This window comes from Mobula hypostoma, chromosome 22 (assembly GCF_963921235.1).
Source record: "Mobula hypostoma chromosome 22, sMobHyp1.1, whole genome shotgun sequence".
Classification (NCBI taxonomy): domain Eukaryota; kingdom Metazoa; phylum Chordata; class Chondrichthyes; order Myliobatiformes; family Myliobatidae; genus Mobula; species Mobula hypostoma.
Genome location: NC_086118.1, coordinates 35,916,477 through 35,931,465, shown reverse-complemented (window position 1 = coordinate 35,931,465; position 14,989 = coordinate 35,916,477). Strand labels below are relative to the sequence as shown.

Below are 14,989 nucleotides of genomic sequence, written 5' to 3'. Positions count from 1 at the left end.
AGAACTGATTGTGGACTTCAGGAAGGGTAAGACAAAGGAACACATACCAATCCTCATAGAGGGATCAGAAGTAGAGAGAGTGAGCAGCTTCAAGTTCCTGGGTGTCAAGATCTCTGAGGATCTAACCTGGTCCCATCATGTTAATATAGTTATAAAGAAGACAAGACAGCAGCTATACTTTATTAGGAATTTGAAGAGTTTTGGCATGTCAACAAATACACTCAAAAACTTCTACAGTTGTACTGTGGAGAGCATTCTGACAGGCGGCATCATTGTCTGGTATGGAGGGGCTTACTGCACAGGACCGAAAGAAGCTGCAGAAGGTTGTAAATCCAGTCAGCTCCATTTTGGGCACTAGCCTACAAAGTACCCAGGACATCTTTAGGGAGTGGTGTCTCAGAAAGGCAGCATCCATTATTAAGGACCTCTAGCACCCAAGGCATGCCCTTTTCTCACTGTTACCATCAGGTGGGAGGTACAGGAGCCTGAAGGCACACACTCAATGATTCAGGAACAGCTTCTTCCCCTCTGCCATCCGATGCCTAAATGGACATTGAAGCTTTGGACACTACCTCACTTTTTTTTAATATACAGTATTTCTGCTTTTTGCACATTTTTAATCTATTCAATATACATACGCTGTAATTGATTAACCTATTTATTTATTCATTCATTCATTCATTCATTCATTCTCTCTTCTATATTATGTATTGCATTGAACTGCTGTTAAGTTAACAAATTTAATGTCACATGCGGGTGATAGTAAACCTGATTCCGATTCTGATTCTGAGCTGTGAGGATTTGGAAGCAAAGCCACCTTCCTCACTCCTGTTGACAGGGACTAGTTGGATCAACTAAACCACTGCAGATCTGCTAGCTGAGCATCAGCAAGGAATTAAAGACCATGATTCCTTGCAAGTTATGGTTAGTTAAAACACAACAGGATTTCTTCCTGCAGCTTGTGCAGAAACTAGTATGTTGCTCTTAAAAACTAATGCCTGGATTTTAGGTATAGGTCTAAAACAAATACCTATTTTAGACTGTTGTTTATTGACCACAACTCTGCCTTCAGCACTACAATTCCAAGAAAACTTATCCATAAGCTCCAAGACCTGGGATTCAACACCACTTTTTGTAACTGGATCCTTGACTTCCTGGCAACAGACCACAATTGCTAAGGATTGGCAGCAGCACCTCTGCCCCATTAACCTCAACACTGGTACTGCACAAGGCCTCACCTTCTCAATGAACGGTATGCAGTGCAAGTTTTTCTCTGGACTTTGATATATGGGACAATAATAAACCAGTTTACCAATTTATTTCCTGAAAGATGGTGCCAATAACCAATGGTAGCATCTTGCAGACAGCTTGCAAAACTACTGGATACTCTTCTTCTTTTAAATATACTTCTTCTGAACTGTGATCAATTCGGCATGGAGTGCAACTACATCCATTGCTGGGGGTGTCTGCGTCAGTTCCTAATGGCGGAACATGACCCCGTCGTCGGCTCCATTACTCATTTGACGAAGACAAGAGCGGAAAACAAACGAGTGCTAAGTGCCATTTGAGTTTGACCGGTCTCCCCCTCACTGCGGCCAGCGAGGGTGCAAGTGTCTCGGGTCCCAAGCAGCAAGGCTTAATCGCCTCAGTGGTTCATGGCTGTGGACTCACATCTGGCTGTGGTTTGATGTTTAATGTCCGCAGCGCTGACGTTAATGATGCTATTTGTACAATTTGATTGAGGTGCTTCATTGTGGATCTGGGTCTGTGGCTATGGCCTGCAGCCTCTGACGGACATGGCACCGAACTCAGTGGTTGTGGCCTGGACCGGCTTCACTCACCTTGGCAGCTCAAAGCTGTGCACTCACTTTTGGGGACTCTGCGGTTTGATGCTTCATATTCTGCATGTTATTTGTTTACTTCCTGTTGTTTCCATAATTTCTTTTTTTGCATGTTCAATTGTCCTGTTGTGTGGGGGTTTTACTTTAAACAGGTTCTGTGATGTTTCTTTGTTTTGTGGTTGCCTGCAAGAAGATGAATCTCCAAGGTTATATACTGTATACATACTTACATAATAAATATACTTTGAACTAATTCTTGTAGTGACGAGACAAACTGGCATTGTTTTCCAAGAGCAGATAGATTAAAATGGAATTTAATATGCGCATTCAGATTTGTGGAAAGTATTGTTAAATTGAATAAAGCAAATAGTATATAGAGGTGGAACGGGTTGGTAATCAGAAGACACAGAATTTCAGAAATTAACCAAATAACCAAAGTGGGAGGATGAGCAGAAATTGTTAAGTGCAGAGCTGTTTTGGTCTAGGATGCACCATCTATGAGGCTGCTGGAAGCAGGTTTATTAATAACTTGGGAAAAGGTGCTGAATATCTGAGAAAGGGAAAAAGCTGCAGATGCTGAGAAAAGAGTGCAGAAGTGGGAGTAATTGGATATTATTTCAAAGAGTCAGCAAGGACACAAGTGACCTTCTGACACATTTGTTGATTTTTGGGGGCGGCAGGGAGAAATTGGATGATGCTGAAGAATGGGTGTAGGACTTGCACTATGCAATTACCCTGCACCGATTTCAGCTGATGGAGGTTTCAGGAGACCTTACAGAGATCATTAGAGTGAACAGCCAGCATTTTATAACACTGTCGCTATCTGCACTGGTAATGCACACATAAATGTTATAAGCAGCTAATATGGGTTGGAGCTAGCCAGCAATAATTGAACCCGAGTTTAGGGATGTTGCCTCAGAGGGTAATGGACTACATTCCACATATCTGCAGTGGATGATGTCCAATCACAATGTGCACCCTGACACATGGTGCCAATGAGGTGTATAGGAGTAAGATTGGTCAGCTGGTTGAGTGGTGCCATAATAACATGCTTGAACTCAATGTCTGCAATACCTAGGGGCTGATTGTGGACTTTAGGAAGAGGAAGTCAGGCAAAATAACACCAGCTCTCGTCAAACAGTTGGCACTGGAAAGAGTGAGCAGCTACGAAAGTTTCTGGGTGTCAGCATTTCAGTGGATCCAACACATAAATATAACCATGAAGAATGCACGGCTGCATCACAACATTTTTAGAAGTTTAAGGAGATTTAGCATGTCATCGACGAATCTGTCAAATTTTTATAGGTGGACAGGGGAAAGCCTTCTGATTCATTGCACAAGAGGCCACAGAGGGCAGTAGACTCAGCCTGTTCTGCATGGATGTAGTTCACCACCCCATCAAGGGAATCTATGAGATGATTTCTCAGAAAGGAGCCATCCATCATCAGGGACCCCCACTATCCAGCTCATGCCTTCTTCTCAATGTTGCTATCAGACAGGAAGGTATATGAACCTGAAGACCCACACATCAAGCTTCAACAGTGGTTTCTTCCTCACCTCCAGCAGCTTCTGGAAATCCCTAACACTACCCTGGACTATATTTCTTCCTTATTTCAGCTTGCATTAATGTCATTATGTTTGTTTGGCCTTTTGTTTCTAACTGTGTCCTTTCTGGCAAAAATTGTGTATAATTCATGCTTATTTAAGTGTTTCATGTAGATGCTGCTTATATGATGTTTTATGTTTTGTGCCCATGATGCTGCAGCAAGTTTTTCATTTCTCCTGTACATACTTGCACTTGTGCATATGACAATAAAGTTGACTTTGACTTTCAGTTTTGTTATGTTTTGTCACTTCAAAACATTAAACTAATTCTAGGGAAGACAGTGGAGTCCGAAATGTGAGTCTAACTGCGTGTTTTCTTTAAGTGAGGTGTGCACCTAAAATATGATAGTGTTATGACGTATGTATTTCATGTATTTACACATTACACCATAATGAATTATTTAAACAAGCATGAATGCTTAATCAATCAATATATTTATACAACATTACTCAAATACTACTGGAATATTAACTACACAACATTTATTTTGTTAAATTATACATAATTTATGTAAGTTTAAGTCTAACACGTTCTTCATATTTGTTATGAATTGTGCTGCTGCTGCGAAAAGGTAACTTTCATTCCATTTATGGTATACCCTGTTTATATGTGTCAATGACAATATACTTAAACTCAAACCCTGTTACTTATGCCGGTCGATTAACAGATGGGATGCTCTCTACATTCAGGTAAATGTACACCATGAAAGTATACTACTAAACATCAATGCATGTGACAACAGTAGAAATAAGTACAAGGAGTAATGCCACAGGTGCCCAACCCACTTCAGAAAGATGTTTTATGACTTCAAATGATGGATTGAAAGAGGACACATGCTGATACCTGCAAGATGTATTGTGAACAACACACATCAAAGTTGCTGGTGAACGCAGCAGGCCAAGCAGCACCTATAGGAAGAGGCGCAGTCGACGTTTCAGGCCGAGACCCTTCGTTAGGACTAACTGAAGGAAGAGTGAGTAAGGGATTTGAAAGCTGGAGGGGGAGGGGGAGATGCAAAATGATAGGAGAAGACAGGAGGGGGAGGGATAGAGCCGAGAGCTGGACAGGTGATAGGCAAAAGGGGATACGAGAGGATCATGGGACAGGAGGTTCGGGAAGAAAGACGGGGGGGGTGACCCAGAGGATGGGCAAGAGGTATATTCAGAGGCACAGAGGGAGAAAAAGGAGAGTGAGAGAAAGAATGTGTGCATAAAAAAGAGTAACAGATGGGGTACGAGGGGGAGGTGGGGCCTAGCGGAAGTTAGAGAAGTCAATGTTCATGCCATCAGGTTGGAGGCTACCCATACGGAATATAAGGTGTTGTTCCTCCAACCTGAGTGTGGCTTCATCTTTACAGTAGAGGAGGCCGTGGATAGACATGTCAGAATGGGAATGGGATGTGGAATTAAAATGTGTGGCCACTGGGAGATCCTGCTTTCTCTGGCGGACAGAGCGTAGATGTTCAGCAAAGCGGTCTCCCAGTCTGCGTCGGGTCTCGCCAATATATAAAAGGCCACATCGGGAGCACCGGACGCAGTATATCACCCCAGTCGACTCACAGGTGAAGTGATGCCTCACCTGGAAGGACTGTTTGGGGCCCTGAATGGTGGTAAGGGAGGAAGTGTAAGGGCATGTGTAGCACTTGTTCCGCTTACACGGATAAGTGCCAGGAGGGAGATCAGTGGGGAGGGATGGGGGGACGAATGGACAAGGGAGTTGTGTAGGGAGCGATCCCTGTGGAATGCAGAGGGGGGGGGAGGGAAAGATGTGCTTAGTGGTGGGATCCCGTTGGAGGTGGCGGAAGTTACGGAGAATAATATGTTGGACCCGGAGGCTGGTGGGGTGGTAGGTGAGGACCAGGGGAACCCTATTCCTAGTGGGGTGGTGGGAGGATGGAGTGAGAGCAGATGTACGTGAAATGGGGGAAATGCGTTTAAGAGCAGAGTTGATAGTGGAGGAAGGGAAGCCCCTTTCTTTAAAAAATGAAGACATCTCCCTCGTCCTAGAATGAAAAGCCTCATCCTGAGAGCAGATGCGGCGGAGACGGAGGAATTGCGAGAAGGGGATGGCGTTTTTGCAAGAGACAGGGTGAGAAGAGGAATAGTCCAGATAGCTGTGAGAGTCAGTAGGCTTATAGTAGACATCAGTGGATAAGCTGTCTCCAGAGACAGAGACAGAAAGATCTAGAAAGGGGAGGGAGGTGTCGGAAATGGACCAGGTAAACTTGAGGGCAGGGTGAAAGTTGGAGGCAAAGTTAATAAAGTCAACGAGTTCTGCATGCGTGCAGGAAGCAGCACCAATGCAGTCGTCGATGTAGCGAAGGAAAAGTGGGGGAAGATGTATTGTGAAGTGGTTCTAAAGGAAGACACTATCCAGACTTTTAAAAAAGGAATTATATGTTCACTTAAAGAAGCAACATTTTCTGGGATCTGAAAAAAGAGCTGGAAAATGGAACTATTTGGATTTGGTCTCCTGTGCTGAGACAAAGTTGCTGCCTACACCTACATCAATTAAAATTTGAACGACAGCTATGTAGAAAATGTAAATTGTCACTATGATGGAAGCAATGGAAATGTAATTCTGACATTTTTAATCTGTGATGAGTGATCCACAGCTTCAATAGAGATATACATTTTGATTATAGGCATCAGCACAGGTGTACCATAAGGTTGAGTGCCTACACCCCTGTTCTACTTGCTTTACACTTATGACTGTGAGGCTAAGCACAGCTCCCATGCCATATTTAAGTTTGCTGATGACACCACTGTCGTTGCTGAATCAAAGGTGGTGATGAATCAACATATAAGAGGGAGACTGAAAATCTGGCTGAGTGGTGCCACAGCAACATCTCACTCAATGTCAGCAAGAGCAAGAAGCTGTTTATTGACTTCAGAAGGAAGAAACCAGAGGACCATGAGCCAGTCCGCATCAGAAGATCAGATGTGGAGAGGATCAGAATATAAATTCCTTAGTGTTATCATTTTGACGACCTGTCTCGGGCCCAGCACAAAAGTGCCATTACGAGAAAGTACGACTGTACTTCTACATTCTTAGAAGTTTGCAGCGATTCAGCATGACATCTAAGACATTGACAAACTTCTACAGATGAGTGGTGTAAAGTATATTGACTGGTTGCATCATTGAAATACCAATGGCCTCGAACAGAAAACCCTAGAAAAAGTAGTGGATACAGCCTAGTCTATCATAGGTAAAGCCCTTCCTCACCACTGAGCACATCGACATAGACTGCTGTTGTAGGAAAGTTAGCATCCATCATCCAGCTCGCCCACCATCCAGGCCATGTTCACTTCTCTCTGCTGCCATCAGAAAGGAGGACCCAGGACTCACACCACCAGGTTCAGGAACAGTAACTACCCCTCAACCATCAGACTCTTGAACCAGCGATGATAACTTCACTCAGCTTCACTATCCCCACGACCTATGGACTCACTTTCAAGGACTCTTCATCTCATGTTCTCTATATTTATTGTTTGTTTGTTTGTTTATTTATTTATTATCTTTCTTTTTTTTTCTTTTGTATTTGCACAGTTTGTTGTCTTTGGCACATTAGTTGTTTGTCCTTCCTGTTGAGTGTGGCCTTTCATTGATTTTATTGTGTTTATCGTGTTCACTGCGTATGCCCGCAAGAAAATGAATCTCAGGGTTGTATGTGGTGACATATGTACATTGATAATAAATTGACTGCAAACTTTGGACATTGTGCTGTTTTGGCTGATCACTAAATAGCCAGTTGAGGCTTGTGAAGAGCAGTGCAGGTAAAAAGACTTCTGAGCTCAAAGTGGGTAATTAACACCTGAAGAGGAAACTGTTGAAAAATATCAAGCAAAAAGACCTTGAAATTGAGAGTGGTCATCTCATTATCAACAGTTTAAGAGGAGAGGTCAAGTTTTTGGCTGATATATAGGAGCAGATGGCCTGAAGATTATTCTCTTCACAAGATAAAGGAGAGAATACATTTCTGAGGCATCTTTCATAAATTGAACAAGTTTCAAAGTGCTTTAGTTCAAATTCAAGTTTAGTTATCATTCAACAATACATGAATATAACCAAACAAAACTGTGTTTCTCTGGGGTTAAGGTGCAAAATACATTAGCAACAGCACACAGCAACTGTGCATAGCACATAGCACAAATAATACATATGGTACCCTTACAACTTCAGAAGAACTTACAGTCACAAAGAGAACACATATATATTCCAAGTCCCTGAGCTGTCCTCGTCCAGCTTGTTCTTCCACTGAGTGAACACTGGAGGGCAGCAGCGAACAAACATTGGAGAGAAGCATTGAGAGAACACTGGAGAGCAGCACCCAACCAGAGGGACCAGCCCCCAGCCCAGTACAAATCCAATGGGACATAGCCAGCTCCAGTGTCCTCTTTGCCAGCCACTGCAACTCTGAGGCGTGAGGTCATTATCCATGCAACAACTGAAGCAAAGCAACTTCCCTGCCATTGTTCTCACCAGTGAATCAGTGAACTGGACTTGCAGTATTCTAAGTCACCAATGTCCAATAGGGTCTTGCAATCACAATAAAAACATCCAAGACAATCACTCACACTTTTTTTTGACTGCACACCATCTCAGCATATGGTACACAACAAGTCCAAACTACACCGCAACAGTGGTACACATTAAGTCCAGCTCTATCGGTATCAGGCAACTTGCTGATGGGATAGTCCTGCAATAATTGATGTTCTTAGTATCCAGCTGTGACTTGTGATCATAAAAGAGATGCACAGCCAATGAAAAATTAAACTAAATAACACAAACTCCTCTACCTACCAGACTGGTATTAATTGTGTGAACATTGGCAGGGGAATTTCTTGAAGTGCATTTTCATTACTGTTCTAGTTCTTCCCCTTTCCAGAAAATGTCCACAGAAGGAGGCAAAGAAGTGGAAAAATTATAGGAAGCATTGAGTCATGAATTTTCAGCCTTGGTCGTTTGTCTGATAAATCAGCTGGTCTTAGCCTGTCACTTTTCAATGTTTGTAAGTAAATCAGAAGTGGACCTATCAATGTAACTCTGGAGGGAAAAAAATTCTACTCTGGCCTTCTTTGATCTATCTATATAGAATTAAATTCAAAGGAATGCAGATAAGGTTTGCTAGCAATAGAATACATTCTGAAGGTTGATCAAAATTCTAATTAGAAATCATAAATTCCAAATGCAGTATTGGACTGCATATAGTATTTCATGAATAAATGTCATTTCAATTAACATGAACAATATACATTAATTATTTTGGGTGTATTGACTACTAGTGTAATGTTGACATGAATTATGTCCTTGTCGCAAACTTTAGTACTTAAGTATTCACTAGGGAAAAGGAACTTGACGATTGTAGGGATGACTTACAGTGGACTGGAAAGCTTGAGCATAGAGACATTAAGAAAGAGGACGTGCTGAAGCTTTTGGAAAGCATCAAGTTGGATAAATCTCTGGGACTGGATGATATGTACCTCAGGCTACTGTGGGAAGTGAGGGAGGAAATTGCTGAGCCTCTAGCAATGATCTTTGCATCATCAATGGGGAGAAGAGAGGTTCCAGAGGATTGGAGGGTTGCAGATATTGTTCCCTTATTCAAGAAAAGGAGTAGAGATAGCCCAGGAAATTATAGACCAGTGAGTCTTACTTCAGTGGTTGGTAAGTTGATGGAAAAGATCCTGAGATGCAGGATTTATGAACATTTGGAGAGGCATAATATGATTAGGAATAGTCAGCATGGCTTTGACAAAGGCAGGTCATGCCTTACAAGCCTGATTGGATTTTTTGAGGATGTGACTAAACACATTGATGAAGGAAGAGCAGTAGATGTAGTTTATATGGATTTCAGCAAGGCATTTGATAAGGTACCCCATGCAAGGCTTATCGAGAAAGTAAGGAGGCACGGGATCCAAGGGGATCTTGCTTTGTGGATCCAGAATTGGCTTGCTCACAGAAGGAAAAGAGTGGTTGTAGATGGGTCATATTCTGCATGGAAGTCGGTGGCCAGTGGTGTACCTCAGGGATCTGTTCTGGGACCCGTTCTCTTCGTGATTTTTATAAATGACTTGGATGAGGAAGTGGAGGGATGGGTTAGAAAATTTGTTGATGACACAAAGGTTGGGGGTGTGGAGGGCTGTCAGAGGTTATAGCAGGACATTGATAGAATGCAAAACTGGGCTGAGGAGTAGCAGATGAAGTTCAACCCAGATAAGTGTGAGGTGGTTCATTTCGGTAGGTCAAATATAATGGCAGAATATAGTATTAATAGTAACACTCTTGTGGAGGATCAGAGGGATCTTGGGGCCCAAGTCCATAGGACACTCAAAGCTGCTGCACAGATTGACCCTGTGGTTAAGAAAGCATACGGTTCATTAGCCTTCATCAACAGTGGGATTGAGTTTAAGAGCCGAGAGGTAATGTTACAGCTATGTAGGACCCTGGTCAGACCCCATTTGGAGTACTGTGCTCAGTTCTGGTCGTCTCACAACAGGAAGGATGTGGAAGCCATAGAAAGGGTGCAGAGGAGATTTACAAGGATGTTGCCTGGATTGGGGAGAATGCCTTATGAGAATAACCATATAACCATATAACAATTACAGCATGGAAACAGGCCATCTCGGCCCTTCTAGTCCGTGCCGAACTCTTACTCTGCACCTAGTCCCACCAACCTGCACTCAGCCCATAACCCTCCATTCCATAGATTGAGTGAACTCGACCTTTTCTCCTTGGAGCAGCGGAGGATGAGAAGTGACCTGATAGAGGTGTATAAGATGATGAGAGGCATTGATTGTGTGGATAGTCAGAGGCTTTTTCCCAGGGCTGAAATGGCTAACATGAGAGGGCACAGTTTTAAGGTGCTTGTAAGTAGGTACAGAGGAGATGTCAGGGGTAAGTTTTTTATGCAGAGAGTGGTGAGTGTGTGAAATGGGCTGCCGGCAGTGGTGGTAGAGGCGGATACGATAGGGTCTTTTAAGAGACTCCTGGATAGGTACATGGAGCTTAGAAAAATTGAGGACTATGGGTAACCCTAGGTAATCTCTAAAATAAGTACATGTTCGGCACAGCAGTGTGGGCCTGTATTGTGCTGTAGGTTTTCTATGTTTTAACACCACAGCATGAGATAATTTTTATAGTCCTTTAAACTGGCGGCAGATTCTTGAGAAGTGAGAGAAAACTGGAGCACTCAGTTCCATGCAGTCACAAAAAGAACGTGCTAACTTGACACAGAACAGCACAGGAAGTCAGGATCAAACTTGGATCCTTAGAGCTGTGATGCAGTCCCACTAACAGTGTGGCACATGGCAGTGCAAATATGAGGGGACTGCAGATAAAAGAATTCAGAAATAAAAATAGACTTTGTATTCATTCTTATCTCTTCATATAACAACTTCCCTAAATTATCAATCAGTTTGATTGTACATCCTAGTCTTCCTTAGTTTGATTTTACACCTATTTCTTCTTCATATTCCTGTGAGATGCCTTGGGAAACTTTTCTGTACATTATTCTTGGAATGAAGGCACTCCTTGTATAGTTTTTTAGTGACTTTTCATTACTCTGGCTAATATTGGAACTGAATATGTTTGAGACATTCATTGAGCATGCAGTCTCCATTCTGCTGAGAAGCATTTTCTGAATTAGTAGAGGTCTCCATTTTGGAACTTTATTTACACTTTATGTATCTGGAGATTACTTTTTTGAACTGTTGAAGCTACAATATAAATTACTAATTTAAAAGTTTACTGGTCAGAAGCAGTGACGTGGTGTCAGTGATTATGTCATTGCCCATGTTGGAGATACAGGAACACAAGACATTTTAAAAACTGTTCAAAATTGTTTCATAAAGAAACACTGTCCAAGGCTGTCAGACTGTTCAGTCAAATCAAGTTTACTTATCACTCAAGCCGTACGTGGATACAGCTGAACAGCGTTCCTCTGGGGCCAAGATACAAAACATTCAAAAATAGCAAGCAAACATTCAAAAGAAGCAAGTAACAAATTCACAGCATATTCGCTCAAGAAAAAAACATATCCATAGTCCAAGACCCTGAGCTACAATGTCCGACAGCCTATTGGCAGTGTACAGATATATGCAATCCAGCCTGTCATTCCACCTCTCAAACATGGGAGGGCAACACTGATGGGCGAGGCCAGCCCCCAGTCGAGCTCAACCACACTGTAGTGCTTTTGTGTTTCTCACCTGGTCTACAGCAGCAGGCAAGCCCGGGCTTGAGGTCTAGTTCTCGCTACAACTGAGGCTACACAGTGCCCGTGTCGATTGTCCCTACACCAGACAAGGGTAACAGGCCTGTGGCAACTTACATTATCATTGTCCAGCAGAGTCTTGTGATCACAAGTGAAATGTCTGAGACAATATCCCACGTTTATACTGCACCAATTTTGATGCTTCTGAGGAGCGTGCAGCAACAACACAGTCTGCAGTCAGGTCATCTCCTCCGAACCCAAACTGGCTCCTCTGACACACTGGCGGGCTCCTCCGATACGCCAACCAGCTCCTTGATATACCGGCAAGCTGTAACTGTTTGCCACCTGTGAGTGCTTGTTTCTTGGGAACCACTCCTAATTAGACACTCTCAGGTGTTGGAGGTTAACTCATCCACTCCTCTGCATCTGGAAATGGCAAGTCCAGGAAGGTGAACGCAGATCTTGGTAGCAGATACTGTCAAGTATTTCAAGGTCTAATAGTACATTGAAAGATGGATCAGGCTCATAGGATTTTGATGTTTGATGGCTTCCTCCTGCAACTACATACATTGTCTCTAACTCCTTGTCTTAGAAGTTAGCAAATGAAGGAGGGCCTGTTCAGTCACTGAATAATACTGCAGAGGCTATTCACAATATATGACGTGAGTTAAGAAGGACTACTTAAATGCTTTGACAGTTATCTATGCAGCAATGTTTTCCCTTATGGATGTGATAAGGACAGTACAGACTTAAATGTGACTTTCTTTCCTTAAAGAGGAATAATAATGAATCATACAAGTTACTTTACATTTGGTAACACAATTGTAACACTGTGGGCACCAGTCCTAACCAATGAAGATAAAATAATTAATTACTATGTATATTAGAATAGGTTATAAAAATTTTTTGTTGACTGGCACACCCTTCTGCCTATATTTTATTTGTGCAGTCTGATTACACTGCTTATTCATTGTTCATTTCCTTATATGCCTTCCTGTTTTAACTCCTCTCACCCCTATCCCTTTCCTAGTGCTTTGATTTCTACGATTCTGCATGTAATTTTTTTTATTTTCTTAAATCTCTATTGTTATTCCTTTATTTTCCACCATATCCTCTTTCTTTTTCTATTTGTCTTTCCCCCCTTCATTTTAGTGTCTCTCCTTGCATCTCCCTTTATTTCCCTCCATCCTTATGCCAATCACTCACTTTCCTTTTCCTGCGAGCCTTTCTTTCTGTTAAACATAAATTATCAAATGTGTAATGGGTGAGTCACCCCACTATTTTTTGCATTAAAAAAAGGAAAGTTTATAAAAAGCTGGAAAAACAGAAATTGCTGGGTAAAGCTCATTAGGGCACATCTGTTAAAAGAGAAATATAGTAAATACTTCAGGTGGGAGAGACTGTGTCGAAAATTACTTTCTAATGTGAAATTGATGAAGGGTCTTGGACCTGAAACAGGAACTCATTTTCTCTTTCCACAGATGTGGCCTTACCCAGTGAGTGAATTTGACATTTTCTGTTTTTGTTTCAAACTGAAAACAAAATTCTGATCTTGTATATCTAGTGAGTTTAAATTTCCCCTCAATGTCAAAAAATACATTGTTTTTTAATGTCTGCATAGCATAGGAAATTAAACTTTGCCTACCAAGTGCACATTCATTGAGCCATTAAGCTGTAATCACAGAATTATGTGAAACTTCCAAGGTGACTTTTGCCATCTATTTCCCTTTTCTATCAATTCATCAATATTGATCCATTCTTCCAGCCAACATTCTGAAAAATGACTTTGTGTTGTCCATTTGCTCTTCAGAGATCTACTTCCATTTATCAATGAATTTTTAAACAATTTAACTCATCTTGTTTACTTCTCATCTTTTCTACATTTCATCCCAATTTAAATAGCATTTTTTCCAATGACTTTTCTACCTCCAAAATGATTTATTACTCCCCAGTCTCAAACAGCTCCTCTGACCAGAGTTTCAGTGCACCAGGTAATAAATGGCTAATTTTTCTGTCATTAACTGAATCAATCAGTGATAATGTTATATTGTTTTGACATAACAGTGTTTAAATGACTATAACCACTTTGAGAACAAAGGTAAGGTGTAAAAATGGTACAAATGTGATTGAGCTGACCTGTTGTTTTATAAAAAAAATGACACTTAAAATACTATGGATTTCAAGGGAAATTGATTTTGTGGTTGCTTTTCTAATGTCTTTTTATTTGGACTTAAAAGAATGCAGGGGAAAATTAACAGAAGTGCGTTGTCATTATTTTACATCCTCCTTTTTAAGCCAATTTCCTGTTAACATCAGCAATTCAGACAACAAGATGGGAAGATTTATCAAGGCCACTTAGATAACTCAGATGTATAGGAATTGCATAAACATTCTGTTCCCAAACATGTCAATAGTGTAAAGTAAATGATCCCAACAGAACCGGTGGGCAGAACCTCAGAATAGAAGGATGTCCTTTCAGAACAGAGATGAGCAGGAATTTCTTCAGCCAGAGTGTGGTGAATCTGTAGAATTCATTGCCACAGACCGCTGTGCATACTAAGTCATTGGGTATATTAAAGTGAAGTCGGAGGAGGTAGAGAAGGTACTTAATGAATACTTTGCTTCAGTGTTCACCAGTGAAAAGGACCTTGGCAATTGTGGGGATGACTTACAGTGGACTGAAATGCTTGAGCATATAGACATTAAGAAAGAGGATGTGCTGGAACTTTTGAAAAGCTTAAATTAGATAAGTCGCCAGGACTAGACGAGCTATATCCCAGGCTATTGTGGGAAGCAAGGGAGGAGATTGCCGCGCCTCTAGAAATGATCTTTGCATCACCAATAGGGATGGGAGAAGTAGTGGAGGATTGGAGACTTGCAAATGTTGTTCCCTTGTTCAAGATAGGGAGTAGAGATAACCCAGGAAATTATGGACCAGTGAGTCTTACTTCAGTGGTAGGCAAGTTGTTGGAGAAGTTCCTGAGAGGCAGAATTTATGAACATTTGGAGAGACATAAAATGATTCGGGATAGTCAGCATGGATTTGTCAAAGGCAGGTTGTGCCTTACAAGCGTGATTGAATACCTTGAGGATGCAGCAAAACACATTGATGAAGGTAGAGCAGTGGATGCAGTATATGGATTTCAGTAAGGCATTTGATAAGGTTCCCCATGCCAGGCTCATTCAGAAAGTAAGGAGGCATCGGAACCAAGGAGACCTTGCTGTGTGGATCCAGAATTGGCTTGCCCACAGAAGGCAAAGGGTGGTTGTAGACGGTTCGTATTCTGCATGGAGGTCAGTGATCAGTAGTGTTCCACAGGGACCTGTTCT

The 14,989-nt window shown here is 41.8% G+C and overlaps 1 protein-coding gene across 1 annotated transcript in view; it reads left to right on the top strand.

Moving 5' to 3' along the window:
* Positions 1–14,989, top strand: part of LOC134360278 (protein sidekick-2-like) — a 983,228-nt gene that overhangs the window by 415,255 nt on the left and 552,984 nt on the right. The window lies entirely within an intron of this gene.